Source organism: Mobula hypostoma, chromosome 16 (genome assembly GCF_963921235.1).
Source record: "Mobula hypostoma chromosome 16, sMobHyp1.1, whole genome shotgun sequence".
NCBI classification, from domain to species: domain Eukaryota; kingdom Metazoa; phylum Chordata; class Chondrichthyes; order Myliobatiformes; family Myliobatidae; genus Mobula; species Mobula hypostoma.
Window position 1 is genome coordinate 27,912,930 of NC_086112.1, and position 16,290 is coordinate 27,929,219.

Sequence of the window (16,290 nt, forward strand, 5' to 3'; positions counted from 1 at the left end):
TTTTTAGAGTGCTCAGCAGCTGCTTAGAGGAGCCCATGGCTGCTGTTTGTTGGGACAAGGTTTGAAGAGTCAGGGTATTTAAAAAGCTTTGGAATTTGCATCACCTGGCCTTTCCTAACGATGACTGTGAACAAGCCATAGCCCTAACAAGCTAATTTAGGTCTGAGACCTTGGTAAAAGTTATCTGACAGCTCAAATCTCTTGGGGTGCCCAAACTTTTGCATGGTGCTCCTCTCCTTTTTTTCACTTTAAAATTGTACAAAACAAAAATAATACACTAATCTTGCTTAAAATGTTGAAAAGAATGTTTCATCTATAACTTTATGACTTTTGGAGATCAGTTCATCTTCTACTCACTTAACTATTCACAGTAACAGAAATTTTGACCGGGGTGCCCAAGCTTTTGCATACCACTGTATGATAGCAGAAGAAAAAAATCTTTTCCATTCCAATTTCCTGAATGCAAAGGATCTGTGAAATACATGGACCTTCTCCTTGACCATTCTCTGAATTGGGTTTCATTAAACATTTATTCTTGAATAAAATTTATATATGTTTTGCTTTTTCACAGTATAAAAAGTAAATAAGGGTGGTGCTTTTGGGCGAATCTCTTCTGCAGTGGAATTTTTTTCTTAACAAGATAAAATGAGTAGAAATAATTCACACAATTTACCTTTATTAAATGTTATTCCCATGTACTTGCTCAAGTGCACTGATCTGAAATTTCAGCTGCACTTCTGTAATGCACTCCGTGTAGTATGATGTGGTTATTCAGCATGGATTTCTCGTTATGAGCATGCTAAACAAGTATATACTTATTTCAGAAAATTTACGACTAAAAATAGTTTGCTTTCATGAGATAGCTAATATTACGTACAATTAAATGATACGAAACATTTAGACTGTATCATGCTAGGATTGACATGTGAGAGTTTCAATATGCAAGTCACGATGAAGGGTTCCATTGTGACTGTGATTGAAGTCACTGGAGAAATACTGAAGCTAGTGATATAGACGTCTTTATTCTGCACAACAAGCAGACACTTTTGGTAGAGGCCCCCTGACCCGACATCACATTACATTTTTATATGCTAAAGATCAAAGGCAACCATGCAATTCTACAGTTACAATGCATTCATACTGCTTCCTTTAAGTTGCACACAATTTTGAAACACCTTAATCTTCACACCAACACTCAAGGCACCCTAAATTGAATGTTAATCACCACTTTCTCTGAGCTGCATTCATGCGTATGCAGACATCCCACATCAGTGGGGTTTCCTTGATTTGCAACCAATCTGCAGCTCCAAGAACACCTTGCTCAGGGCTTCATTTTACATTCAATACAGCATCCACATTCAGATCTGAACACTGGTTGCTGTTGAAATTAATATTTGCTATATTCCATAACTCCAGTATAAATACTAACAGCCCAAAATGTCAACTGTTTATTCCTCTCCATAGATGTTGTCTGCCCCACTGAGTTCCTCCAGCATTTTGTGTGTGTGTGTGTGTGTGTGTGTGTGTGTGTTGCCTGCAATACGTAATATTTGCTTTCCATTCAAAACAGAATTACCCAACCCATAATGATATTAAGGCCATAAGACATATGAGCAGAATCAGGCCATTCTGCCCATCGAGTCATTCCATATAGCTGACTTATCATCTCTCTCAACTCCATTCTCTTGCCTTCTCCCCATAACCTTTGACGCTCATACTAGTCAAGAAGCTGTCAACCTCCATTTTAAATATACCCAGTGACTTGGCCTTCACAGACATCTGTGGCAATGAATTCCACCAATTCACCACCTTTTGGCTAAAGAAATTCCTCATTTCTGTTCAAAAGGGCCAAGCTTGTATTCTGAGGCTGAACAACTCCTCTCTCATTGATTCACATCACAGAATCACATGGCATGGAAACCAGATGCTTGGCCCATCCAGTTCACATCCAGTAAAACTCCTTTATGCTCCCTATACTATGTGACTCTGTTGCTCATTGACGTTCTAGGGACAATTTACAGTAGCCAGTTAACCTATCAGCTTGCGTGTCTTTGCAACATGGGGCAAACTTGGAGTTCCTGGAGAAACTTACCCAACCACAGGGCAAACAAGCAAATCTCACATGGATGTCACTAAAATCCATGATTCAATGTAAATCTATTGTGCCTTAATTAGGAAAAATGAACCAGGCATAGCCTGCCATTCAGAATCAGAATGAGGTATAATATCACTGACGTATGTCACGAAATTTGTTGTTATGCTTCAGCAGTACATTGCAATACATAATAAAAACTGTAAATTACTAGGCAGTTTCTAGAGTAGTGGGTCAAAGGGCCTATAATGTGCTGTAGATTTCTATGTTCCATTATTGTGAGATATATATGTTAAATTAAATATGTAGGAAAAAAGTCATAAGGTAATGCTCATGGATTCAATGTCCATTCAGAAATCTGATGCAGAGGGGAAGAAGCTATTCCTGAATCATTGACTGTGTGCCTTTGAACTCCTGTACCTTCTCCCAGATGATCAATACTCTTAACAACCAGATGCATTCTCCATAGCAAGGATTCAGTTGTGCTTTGTACAATGTTGCATTTGAAGTATTAAACAGGAAACTAAGATGTAATGCTGAGCCTTTGGTCACATCACACTTGGAGTATTGAGAGCAATTTTGAGCTTCATTTTTTCTTGGTGTGGGGGAGGGTATCTCATTAAAACCTGTTGAATATTGAAAGACCTAGATAGAGCTGATGTGAAGAGGATGTTTCCGGGGCGGGGGCGGGGGGGTGGTGTTCAAGGACCTGAAGGCACTGCACATTATTCCTCACCTAACCTGACTTCATTTTTCACCTACCAGACCCATGTCACGCATGCCCTCTCTTCCCTCACTTCTACATACTGACTATCTTCCCGATATATTCAGTCGCAATGTAAGGTCTGGACCTGAAGAGTTGACTATCCTTTTGCTTCTGCAAATGTTGTTTGACCCATTGAGTTCCTGCAGCAGCTTTTGGACCCCAGGTCTTTTGATGATGCTATTATTGGTCTAATGGAGAGAATTAATGGGTTTAGTGATCTGAAATGCCTGAGTGTGACAGGTGAATTCATTGAATATTTGGAGAAGTGCGGCTGCGATAATACGCTACATAAAACTGTAGGCAACTGAAGGAAGGACTTTATTCTTCAGGGCTGAACAGAAAGTTCTCTGCTCAAGAAGTTATGATCAGCTTTAAAACGTAGTGTAGTTAAAATATACTTTAAAAATGGCTATCCCCAGTAGTTCTTTTCTGCCCTACCAGCGGTACAGGTTGATGCTTGCTCTGAAATGTTTAAGAAAGCACACACTAAATTGTCCTTGTATTTACAGATAAACATTCTACTGTCTTACTTTGACAACTACAAGTTCTCCTCTGCTTCCCCCAACTCTCTCCTTCTCTCTTTTCCCATTCCTCACTCTGGTTATCCTCTCAGCCTTTTTTCTTCCTTACATGCCCATCACCTTCCTCTGGTTTGACCTTCCTCTTTTTTTCATGGTCTACTATCCTCTCCCCTTAGATTCCATCTTCTCAGCCTTTTACCTCTTCTAACTATCCCCTCCCAGCTTCTTACTTTATTCCCCCTCCACCACCTACCTACCTTCCCCTCCATATAGTTTCACCTATCCCTTGCCAATTTCTATTTCTTCCCCTCCCTCCTCCTCCTTATTCTGGCCTCTGCTCCCTTCGTTTCCAGACCGGATGAAGGATCTTGGTCTGAAGTTTTGACTGTTTATGCCCCTCCATAGATACTGCCTAAGAAAATTAATTGCAAGAAAAATATGGAACAGGGAGAAAATGTGTACGATAGTTTTTACTTTAAGCGAGGCATGTATGCATCATGTAGTAGCAGCATGACGTATACAATTCACATATTTTTACATATAACCTGTAATGATTTATTTAAACAAATAAAGAATGCTTACTCAAACAATATATTTATATTATTTGAACATTATTGAAGTATTACAGTAAATACACAGTACTGCAAGACTTGTTGAGTTCCTCCTTCATTTTGTTTGCTGTATGAGGGATGACCACAGAAAATCTTTGTTGTTTTTTTGCTATTATTGAAACAAGAAAATTCTATCTCAATGCCATTTTGGAATTATTGGCAAACTTTGAGTTTTTGTCATTCCCTTCAAAACAAAGCATTTTGAGATGCTTTGTGAATCAGACATGGGAATCAGATGATTTGTTTCAAACATCAAAACACAGCTGTATCTTCACCACAGGCACAGACAATCTAACAGTCAACAGAATAGTCCCTGCATTCTCAATGGCCAACCAAAATAACCCATTGCTTTAGGCAGTCCCTGCCCCATTCACTTCCAGATTTTGCTATGCAATTAGAATAGCTTACAGTTGATCTTATAACTGGATACCAATCTTTGCAAAGTGCAACATAACATGAACGTAGTAGTTGGTGCTATAGCGACAGTAGTACATGCTCAATTCCCAGTGTACTCTGTAAGGAGGTTGTACATTCTCCCTGTGATTGCGTGGGTTTCTTCCAACTGCTCCATTTTCCTCCCACATTTCATAGACGTACAGGTTAGGGTTAGTAAGTTATGGGCGTGTTACTTTGGTGCCAGAAGCATAGTGACAATTGAGGTCTGCCCTCCCAGCACGTCTTTAGACTGTGTTGGTCATTGAGCACTGTTCCTCTAAGCTGCACAATAACAAAAAATGCTCCCATGCACATAGCCTTTGTGCCACGCAGCTAGAATTTTCTTTTACATAATGTTAACATAATGTTGAAATTATGCTAATATAATTTTGAAAGCTATGTTAATATAATTGTGAAATACTCTGCAATTATGTATTATATAATCCTTACATTTTCTAAATAATAAACATACCACAACCTTTACTTTGAAACATTTCAGAGCTTCAATGTATTTATATTGACAGTGTTTCAAGTTACAACATTGTTACAAATTGTAACAATAAATACAGAATGGAAGCCAGTGGCTCATTTTAATAAACTGCTGACCGGCTGAATACCAACAAAGAAATACTCAGCTATTATTACTATCTACAATGTAAGTGTTGCCTCAAAAATATTGCAGCAATACTGTGATTTCAAATTTGTCATTTCTGAGAAAGTTAAGACTGGTTCAATTAACACATTCACTGATTTGTTGAACTACATGCTTAGAAACAACGAATTTGAAGATCTCTCAATTCTTGTTGACATCAGTAGAACATTTCAACCTTCTACTGCTGGCTGCGAATGTGGATTCAATCTTAGGAATTCAATCAAATGCAAATCGAGAAACAGACTAGAAGTGAAACAGTTGGATAATCTAATGCGGATTAAGATGTCTTTCATCTGGACGTAAAATTAATCTGGACAATGTTTGTAGACAATGGTTTTGTAATAAAGACAGACAAGAAAATGTTTACGAAACGTGAAAAATTTTCTTTGTTATGCTGGATTTCATCATACCCTTCAATTAATATAATTAAAAGTATGTGATTTTTTAATTTTCATTCTAAATATTCATAAAACCTATATTGCAAAAAAAGCATTTAAAGTGCTGTGCAATTTTCAGGCCGTGTTTTAAATTTTCCTGCTCAGAGCAGTGGCTGGTCCATGGAGATGTAAAAAAAAAAATCAGAGGAAATGTTACCATTGACACAAATGACACATGTACATAAAGCGAATCATTTCTGAACTAAATCTCTCAATCGTCTATATGATCCTGATCACCAGCCTGCCTTGAAATTGGAAGTTAACTGTTTATATTGGGAAGTATAATAGTGCATAAAGTCCAAGTCAGAAACAATCAAAAGTCTTTCCTTCTTATGTTTTGCCACTGTAGATACTGTAAAGTTCCCGGGAATAGGACTGAACAATTCTCCAGTAATGAGTCCCATGATTGCAAAGAAAACTGAGAGGGCTGTTAAAGGATTAGGTTGGTAGAAACCATGCTGGGTGGATGGCTGAGTTACCATGGCAAAGTTTAGTGACTGCGTGTATTTGACATGGTTAGATATTTGTACTCTGAAGTGGGAAGAAGAAAAAAAAAGGTGGGAATAAGAAAAAACTAAAATGGTTGGCAGAGATGGAAGGTATACAGTGGCAGTGGGCCCTTAGATCAGTGATCATGGACAATCTAAAGAGGTTGCAAGCTTGACATGGTATATGGAAAGCCAGAGGGAAACCAAGGATCCATCTTGTGCTTGGAGGAACAGCAGAAGGTGGGTACAATAAAGAAAAGATCCTGGAGGATGGAGAAAGAAGAGCCTACAAAGGATTTCTAGGGAAAAGGTGCTTGGAGAGGAAAGAAGATTGGGGTAGAAATTTGGCAACCACAGGTTTCTTAGTAGGGAATGATCAGGTTGACTAATATAGTTTGGGAAATCAGTAACCAAGAGAGCGATAATGATCAGTGTGTGCAACATTGGAGGGTAAGTGGGGGGGGGGGTTATAACAAACTGCAGGTAAATCAGATTGTAGATGATGATCTCAGGAGAAATTTGCTGAACTGTTGGAAGATTGGAAATCAGAGAGATCAAAGAGGAGGGATGTTGGACATGGGAGGGAGAAATAGGTAAGCTTCCACTTCCAATATCCCAACTCTCCTGCTGCTGGCAGGCTTCCAAAAACCTTGGGTTTGCTCAGCCTCATTTTGCCTGGTCTCACCTGCCAGATTTTTAAGCCAGAGAAACTCAGAAACCTCCTTAATGGTGACAAGGTCATACATGGGAGTACTTGCTGATGAATGCACAGTATTCTATTCGATTCACAAACCCTCAGAGAATGCAACAGTTCACACCTGCAAGAAGCAAGAGCTAAAGAGATTTGAGCTGGTAAATGACAAGTGACATTCACAAGAGTCAAATAAAAATCACTTCTAAAAAGAGAAAGTCACATAATTTTCCCTTGACATTTTCATTTTCTTTAATTTGTGTTTCCTTAGAACATCCAAAACAGAGTCTATGCCAGCTCTCGGATCACTATTAGTCCCATTCCCTCATGTTATTCTCTGCGATTTACTCCCTCAGATGTCTATTCTTAATTCTTATGCCACCTTTGTACATCAGTAGTAACTTACAATTGTTGTGGCGTGAATGAAATCACCAGAGAGACGGAGTCACTGGTAGATACAAAGCACTTTCTTTATTCAAGGTACAGCAGGCAGCATACGGATGGAGACGCTTTCGGTGGGAAGGTCTGCTAACCCAATGTGGGCTCGATATTTATATGCTAAACACAAAAGGCAATCGCTACTTACAAAGTCATAGATAATGTTTCCTTTTGAAGCTACATACAAAACATCACACCTTCCTCCTTTCCTCCTGATGCCAACATGTCTGGGTTGGTACTCACAGCCTTTAGGAGTGCAAGTTCAATCCACAATACATTTATTTGGTATTTTACGTGCTAACATAGAGGACAATTAATATTATAAAGTATAGATAATACTGTCACACTTCCATCCACAGCGTCTGGCTAGTATCCCGATATTCACAGCTTTTAGGAACTGCATTGTTGTGAACTCAATCCACAATACTTTGTCAAACAGAAGACTGGTGGCCAGAGTCATTTAAGTGTAAATGAATCATCTACCCAAAAACTCTCTCTTAACACAATAGACAATTAACCCTCCAATCCAGACATCCTTGGAATCTGGGAAGAAACTGCAGAACTTGGAGGAAATCTGATCACAAGGAGAATGCGCATCTGAGGTCAGGATTGTATTCTGGTCATCAGAGCCCTGAGGAGGAACATTAATTATTGCCCCACTACATTACCATCCAATAGCATTAGTCATACCAGGTTTCCTGGAGTCCCTAGCTAAAACCTTAACTCTCTAATCAATACATACCATTGCTCAGCAGTAGGCCAGAATCTAGGTGTGCTGTAAGAGTACCTCACCTCTAATGTCCAAATACTTTCCACCATCCATGAGTTCAGTGGATATTTTCCCCTTGTCTGGACTGCAGCTTCAACAATTCAAGAAATTTAACAGCTTTCTGGGAAAGCAGCCTGCTGCTAGCATCTGTACACCTTCTAAATTATGTCCCTGTCCTCCACCATCTTACAATGGCTGCTTTGCATTCCATTTCAAAAGTGCAGCTTCATGTACCCAACAGCACCTTGCATACACACATGTTAGTTAAATGCACTCAGCTTATCCATTACTAAAATTTCCCCATCTGTAGTGGTTAGCAGAGCTGTTGTGAATTTCTGTGAGAGTGCCATTAATTCTTACATAATTTATAAATATGTTTACTCTTTTCAGAAAATCTTAAATGTTTTCCCACTTTTTTTGATAGTGGCTTCAAAAGGTGATAAGATGAAATACTGGCAAACAGAAGTGTGTCTTGATACACTTCATTGGCAAAGTCTTTCAGGGGCACCCTTTTAAAAAGCCTTTCTCTCAGAATTATGACAATTCACTGAAGACAGTTAAAACTAATCGATTCGTTTGAAGTCGATTCCTGCCAATTTCTCAAAGCTGTTGTCACCTGCAGTTATCCACAGATAGCTTTATGGGTTCCTAAAATAAATAGCTCTGCTAACCATTGACATTGAGACCATAAAAAAAAGTTTCAGAGAGAGAGAGACATTAGAAACTGAAATGCGAGCAAAATTCAGAGGGATTTCAAAGCAAAGCAAGGGCAAATTGCCCAAATTATCAGTGATTGTGGGGGAAGAAAAAACAAAATTTCGAGTCAATCCTGTCGCTTTTGGACACGTGTCACAGTTAAATGCTTATAATTGTTTTCTGTGGCTGCCCTCTGTTCAAACAAAATTGGGTCAGCCACACTTCCAATCAGCAGCGATCTGACCCTCATACAGGCTTGAGACCACGCAAGAACTAGTCATTGCGAATCCATTGCTGATTATGTATGAGACTGAACATCAACAGACAACACGTAGGACAGTGCATGCCTTTTATCAGTCCCTATTGAATAGAACTGAGCAATAGAATAGCAAAATGTTCAAGGGTTGAATTGAAAATAACTTTTAAAAAATCATACAAAAGAACCCTTGATTATTGATACAACACCTCTATAAAGCACAGGAGAAAAAATTTGTTTTATACAGCAGAAAGAAGAGAATAGCTAAATGTACTGTGATGTTTCGTTGAAACACAAATAAGGAGTTTTGAAAAATCGAATACGTTGATTGTGCTTTGTAAATTCTCACAATGAAGTGACAACTGTAATTATTCCCATGAGAATAAGTGCTTTCCTTTTATGTATTTTTCCACCAACGTTGTTACACCTGTTTATTGCACTTTCCGTACCTGAGATAGAGAGCAGATTGCATCTCCCTGAAGCTTGGCTAATTGTGTGAAGAATTTCAAGACCAAACCCGTATCCTAGCATTTCATTACACTCCTGTTTGTTCAGCAAGGTGGTAAGATCAATACACAGTCTCCATTATCCGCTGCTCCACATCTCATTCTGAAACTAAAGCCATCCTAACTCATACTCACTGATTCATCACTCAATTGCCCTGCCCACTGGTACTTAGAAACTTCAAAGATTGGTTTAAAAAACTAAATATTTTACTCAAAGCTATTTAAAGCCATTAAAATACATAAATAAAGCCTTGAAAGTAACAGAAATAAATGAATTATTAAACTTGCCTTTAGTTTCCAAAATCTCCAAGGCAGGTATCCAAATCAAGACCCAGGTAATTTGGTGTAGAATTGCACAAACAGATTCCCTATTAAAGAATCCCCTCATAATCAGAATTTACTTGGTTGTCTTTCTCTTCTGATCGATGATGGTTTCCACTCCAACTACTGAGGTGATGGAGGAAACTAATGAGGAATCTGCAGATGGGGCAAGAGGTGGCACACGGAGCCAAAGTTCTGAGTGACATTCCAAATGTCCCACTTCAATGGGTCAGAGAATCCCAGAAGTTTATGGGGATGTTGCATTCCACCCTACCCCCACTTCTAGGAGTCAGTGAGTGCATCTTTGAATCTCCTCTTGGCATTTCGTTGACATATTTAAATATTTAAATTATAGTACAGAAAGTCAATTTAACCTTTACCATCGAGAAGAAACAAAAAACTCAGTGCAGCTACTGGCAAATGTGCAACTGTAATTTATTATTTGTTTTAAATAGTTTGGGGCAGCATCAGTTTTGGAGCAGTCACTCGCCACCTTTGCTTGTTCAAATGTCTCCAACATGACTCAATAGGAGTCAACAACATATTACAACATATAATCTTAATTTCAGAGCAAGTAGGATCAGAGACACAAAAAAAAATGTAACCTTCATAGCTCTAAAGGTAAATACAAGTTTAAAAAGAATCTTCCTACCCTGATCTTTTTCCGCATGTTCACCTGGCTTTTCTTCACAGATTAGAGCTACAACTAAAGTCGTACATGGTGTGGCGTGTGGCCAAGTGATTAGGGTGTTGGACTAGCTATCTGAAGGTCGTGGGTTCGAGCCTCGACTGAGGCAGATGTGTCCTTGAGCAAGGCAACCACACAATGCTCCAGTCTACCCAGCTGAGAATGGTACTGAGAATGGCAAAAATGCTGGGGGTTAACCTCGCGATAGACTGACGTCCTATCCAGGTGGGGGGAGTGGGGGGGAGTCTTGTACTCTCAGTTGCTTCATGCCACAGAAACCGGCATGATCACCGGCCTGATGGGCCACAAGGCTCGTGACAGACTTTAACTTTAACTAAAATCATATATGATGGAAGAAGGCCCTTCGATCCAAAGTCTCATTGCCTATGATTTAGAGCGGTGCCATTTTTAAAATTTCTTCTCCCCCCACATTTCCATCAGCTACCTACAGATTGTACCACTCAGCTATAATAGGGGCAATCCACAATGTCCAAATAAACTCCCAGTCAGCAGATCTTTAGTATGCACGAAGAAACAAGAGCAAATGCACACAGTCACAAGAAGAAAATGTAAACTTCCCATTGATATAAAACGGTGATGCTCCCTCCAGTTCCTGGCAAACCCAAACACATAAGCACTCAAAGGGCCTTTTGGGATCGTGAATCTTTGCTCCATGTTCAGAGTAGGTAGAAATCCAATGTAAATGGTAAGAGGAATATACCACTTCACAAATTACAAACCCATCCTGTCCAACATCCCTAGTCTCAGAGTCTGCAGGTCCATTTCTGGCCCAATCAGTTTTTCAAGATTCCATAGCGACTTATTTTCTGTCTTGGGGGACAGCCAAAGAAACTGTAGCCTACATTGGTTGGAGAATATCACAGGCATTAGAAATAATCACTGCGGAAATCATCAAGAATAAAGCTACTGTTTTTTTTGTGATCATAAAACAGACGTACAGTACTGTGCAAAAATCCTAGGTACATTTATATAACTAGGGTGCCTAAGACTTTTACACAGTAGTAGAGTAATTTGCACTGTGCTTCTCTCTCAAAAAGTGATGATAAACCTGATTCTTATATGGGTCTTCCTTGCGTACTGAGAGTGGGAAGGGGGCAGGGAGAGGGAATCATGGTTGGGAAAAGGGGAAGGGAGAAGACAGGGAGTGGGAAGCACCAGAGATACATGCTGTAATGATCAATAAACCAATTATCTGGAATCAAATGACCTTGCCTGGTATCTCAGGGTTGTATGTGTCTACTCCCATGCCAACCCCCGGCCCTGGCTCTCCTCCTTTGCCACCTGTCCTAGACTCCTCCCTTGGCACTTCAATCTCTCTATTCCCAACATCCTTTGCTCCCATCAGATTTACAAAATCACTCTCTACTCCACATTGACAAATACAGTACTGTGCAAAAGACTAAAGGCTGATTTATACTCGTGCGTACCAGCTTGCACCATAGCCTACACAAGTGGGCTACGCCGTTGTGAGTATTTATACTTGTGTGTTGGTGTGTCTGCGTCACTCTGCAATTCGGGCACGTACACACATGTGCACGTCACGTATTTGCACGTCACGCATGCGCACACACCTGCCTGTGCAAGGCTTCATGGTCATGGTAGTCTTTCTCGGGATAAACAAGTTTAAAGCGAGCGTCTTTTTTCGTAAAAGGGAAATGTGTCCTCCATAATTTTGGAGGTCTGTAAAGCTTTATGGAAAGCATTGCAGCCAGAGCCCTGCCCTTCCGTCGTCCAATGGGAAGCTATTCCAGTATAGGAGGAAATGCGATGCTACCAAGCGGACCAATCACAGTTGTTGCGGTCTGCATTGCCCCAATGCGTAGTTACATTTTGGGAGAGATGCGTGTCAGGCTACAGCATAGGGATCCGCATAGGCACTGCGTAGGGTTCGCAGCTACTCCTTACCTACGGCGTCGATCTGACGCACAAGTATAAATCAGCCTTTAGGCACTCTAGCTATATATATGCACCTAAGACTTTTGCACAGTACTGTACATGGGCTCTGGAATCAAATGTATGCTTTGTTCCATGGGTTTATATGATGGTCAGTATATTATCAGTCCTGGGCCATTACTGCCTTCTGTATGGGTCTCTCTTGTGTACTGAGAAACAAGAGAAAATCTGCAGATGCTGGAAATCCAAGCAACACACACAGACAGAGTGTTGGAGGAACTCAGCAGGCCAGGCAGCATCGATGGAAAAGAGTAAACAGTCAACGTTTCGGGCCAAGACCCTTTATCTGGACCTTCTGACCAGTCTCTACAAATAGAGTAAGGAGGAGCTCAATAAGTGGAGAATAGCTTTAGAATTTCTATGATTCTCCTCTCCCATATGGGCAATTACACACCATTGTCGGAAAGGGGTGATCAATTCTACCATAGTCCTAATAACCCCCAAATATTGGCAATAAGTGGGATGATGACAACCTCTTTTGGCATTGCTTGATATTCCCAAGTCTTATCTTCTGGGAGCTTGGAACTGGTTGAGACCTCGGACCAAACACCAGCCTCATTAAGCTTCATCTAAACCTCAACTCCCAGCTGCTTGTCTGTCTGCAGTGAAACAACAGGTAGTTCTGCTGGAGGAAGAGAGCTCCTGCTGGGTGACTGCCCTACGGGGTTAAATGTTTATGAGCTGAGAAAATTGGAACAGCTATATAAAGTCATTTGGCTGATGCAAAACTCACTACCACAATTACGAAAATATAGGAAGAGAAGAGATACCTCGGTTGTTGAGAGTAATGTTGATAGCTTTAAAAGTGCCACATTTTAAGAAAGAATCTAATATGGAGTGTGTAAGTGGTGGTGGGGAAATTAAGGAGTGGTATTGGTGGTGAGCAGTGGGATACGATGATGTGAACAGAGTCAAGTGATCCACAGCAAAACAAAAAAAAAAGATTCTGGAGGAACTCAGTGGGTCAGGCAGCATCTGTGGAGTGAAATGGACAGTTGAAGTTTTGAATCAAGACCCAGTCCAGATGAAGGGTCTCCACTCAAAATGTTTACAGTGTGTTTTCCTCCAAAGATGTTGCCTTACTTGCTGAGTTCCTCAGGCATTTTATTTCTCTTTGCTCCAGATTCTAGCAGCTGCAGTCGCCTGTGTCTCAAATCATCCACATTCTGGCTGCAGAACAGTCTGAATATGAATAGCTCAGACACACAGTACAGAACACCCATCAAGAGAGGAACAACATGAAATTAGACATTCAGTCACAAAGCCTATAACTTCAGATACTTCACTCTACCATTTGCAAAAGTTGTGAGATATCACATGCAAAGAGGTTGCTGAAGACACACAAGATGTTTAAGGAACAAATGTGAGCATTACGGTTCCAACTCGACAAGAATCGTTGCATTACTGACAGAAACATCAGATGGATATGTGGTTCACCCAGTTTCTTCAGTATGACCAGTCTGAGCATCAGAGAGAAAAAATTCAGCAACTACATATTTTCCAGCCGGAAGGCAAGAATAGGAATCTGCAGCTCATTTTAATAGTTAGGTGTTGTTTACTGCTTCCTGCAGCTGCTGAGAGGGCAGCACATTCAGCAAGATTAAAAATTAGAAATTCAGAGTCACACAGCCCATAATTTCAGATATTTCACTTTACCATCTGCAAAAATGTGAGAAATCACGTACAAGAATACTTAATATAGCTTCCATGGAAGAAGTTATGCAGCAGTGCAAACTTGCAAAATTTTCAATTATTGCTGAGTATTTCAGACATCTGTCAATGTAAGTGACATTGTGTTCAATTCTAAAAACCTGATAGGCTAGAATCAGGCTAAGAAATACCTTTGAACTTCACAAGCTGCAGCTGAACTGCAGCCACAGTTTTGAATTCTTGGAATGTATGATCAACTAATATTGATATCTTTAACATTCATTGTTTGGAGTGTATCTACAAAGATTTATAAAAATCCATCTGGAAGAGCAATGCCAAAAGCAGTCAGTCTGAAGCTGACCACAAGATAAGAACGAAATCACTCGGAATCTTAGTCACAACATATTCATCCATCTGGATGTCATTATTTTGCAAAAGGTGTAATGTGATTAGAAAGTGCTGTTGACATGGGAAAAATATCTGGAGCCTATGTAACATAGAGCTGGAGTATAATATTGCTGAAGTACTTTGAAGATAAGAACAAAGAGCAATACTAAACATGGAATGAGATGAAGAGAGAATCTGTTATGTATCAAGCTGATGCAATTTTTAATGAACATATGTGGATAATTGTCTTATTATTTTCTCATTCTAATTTAACTAATTGTTTGAAAGTATGTTTCTATCTGCCAACTAACTAATCAAGTGAAACTCCAGAATGTTCATCTACTTGTACATCATTATTGCCTCTACTTCATAGCAGTGTATCGCCCCATCCTGTTAACTCAGGAACCATCATGTCACATGAAGTATTTGACCAGTTTATCACTCTAACAATCTGATTACCAAAAAGTCCAAACAAAATTCAAAGTATTGAGCAACATCTATGGTAAGAGAAATCACGTCAATATTTCAATCCGAATTCAACAATCGAGAAAAGAAGCATGTCTTAGGTCGCAAGAAAGGGGAAGGAATGAGGGAAAATGAAAGGGAGTGTTTGTGATAAGTTTCAGACCACAGCTGGCAAATGTTGGTACCAGAAAAACAGAGAAGAAAGAACAAATTGGCATTGAAGTAGGCATCTGCTGAAAGAGAAAAAGAGGTAACCTGAAATTTGTCAAATTCAATATAGAGATTGAAGGGTTGTTACCTAAGGGATGGAAGATGAAGACCTGTTTATTGAGCTTACATTAACTTCCTGCACATTCAAAGATGCCTAAAGACAGAAGTCAGAATAGGAGTGAGATATATAGCATAAATTATAGACAGATAGCTAATGTAAGAACAGTGCAGAGATCAACAGAATAGGAAACATTCAGCCTGCTCATAAACCTTCAAATCGTGTGCCCACATTGCCAGTATTGCCTTGTATGGACAAATCCTTTCCCAACTCACCCTATCTCTAATGAGAGTACTCCCAAGGCAAAGAATCTCAGCTGCTGGAGTTCCTAAACCTAATCCCCCAACAAGTGAATGACATTACATTGCCAAATGAAGCAATTTGAAGTCCTATGGTAGGTTCCCTATTCATTCACTGTCACTCTGGAAGTTGCAAAACCTCCGAGATTCATTCCGAGTCAGGTCCCAGCAACCCTACTCGAGCAAGTGGTGAAATTATACTGAAGATTTCTGGTTAGAGTTACCAACGAGGATGAGGCATGAACAAGAGTGTTTTCAAATTGTTGATGCTATTCTTAACACAGAGTTACAGCACAAGATGTAATTGGAGAGTTTACAGTAAACAGGACCCAGAACAGGATAAGACTCGGGGGGTAAGCAAGAAACAGAAGTAGTTTATCACAAGCACGCAGGGTAGATACTTGCTGTCCAAAGTCCTAAAGAAAATAAAACATAGTCAGAATATTGTGGCTTATTGCCATTTGATGAGATGCTGTTCACTCTGCCTATATTTGTCCTATGTGTTGGTGCTTTATACTCCTATTGACTCACATATGGGAGCTCTACACTGAGAGTTCATGGCAATGAGACAGATGATTTTAACAGATTATACCAGTAACCTTAATACTGAAAAATATTCGTAATAGAACACATTTTAATGTTAATAGCTCTATTTAATTTCCACAACACGGACGTTCTGGTCCAGACAAGTCCCCAGTCTGGTGTGTTGTGGTGTGGATTAAATCACCGGAGAGACAGAGTCACTGGTAGATACAAAGCAGCTTCTTTATTTGACACAACAAGGTACAGCAGGCGTCATATGAACTGAGATGCTTTCAGTAGCAAGGTCTGCTAGCCCAATGTGGGCTCGATATTTATATGCTAAACACAAAGGTAATCG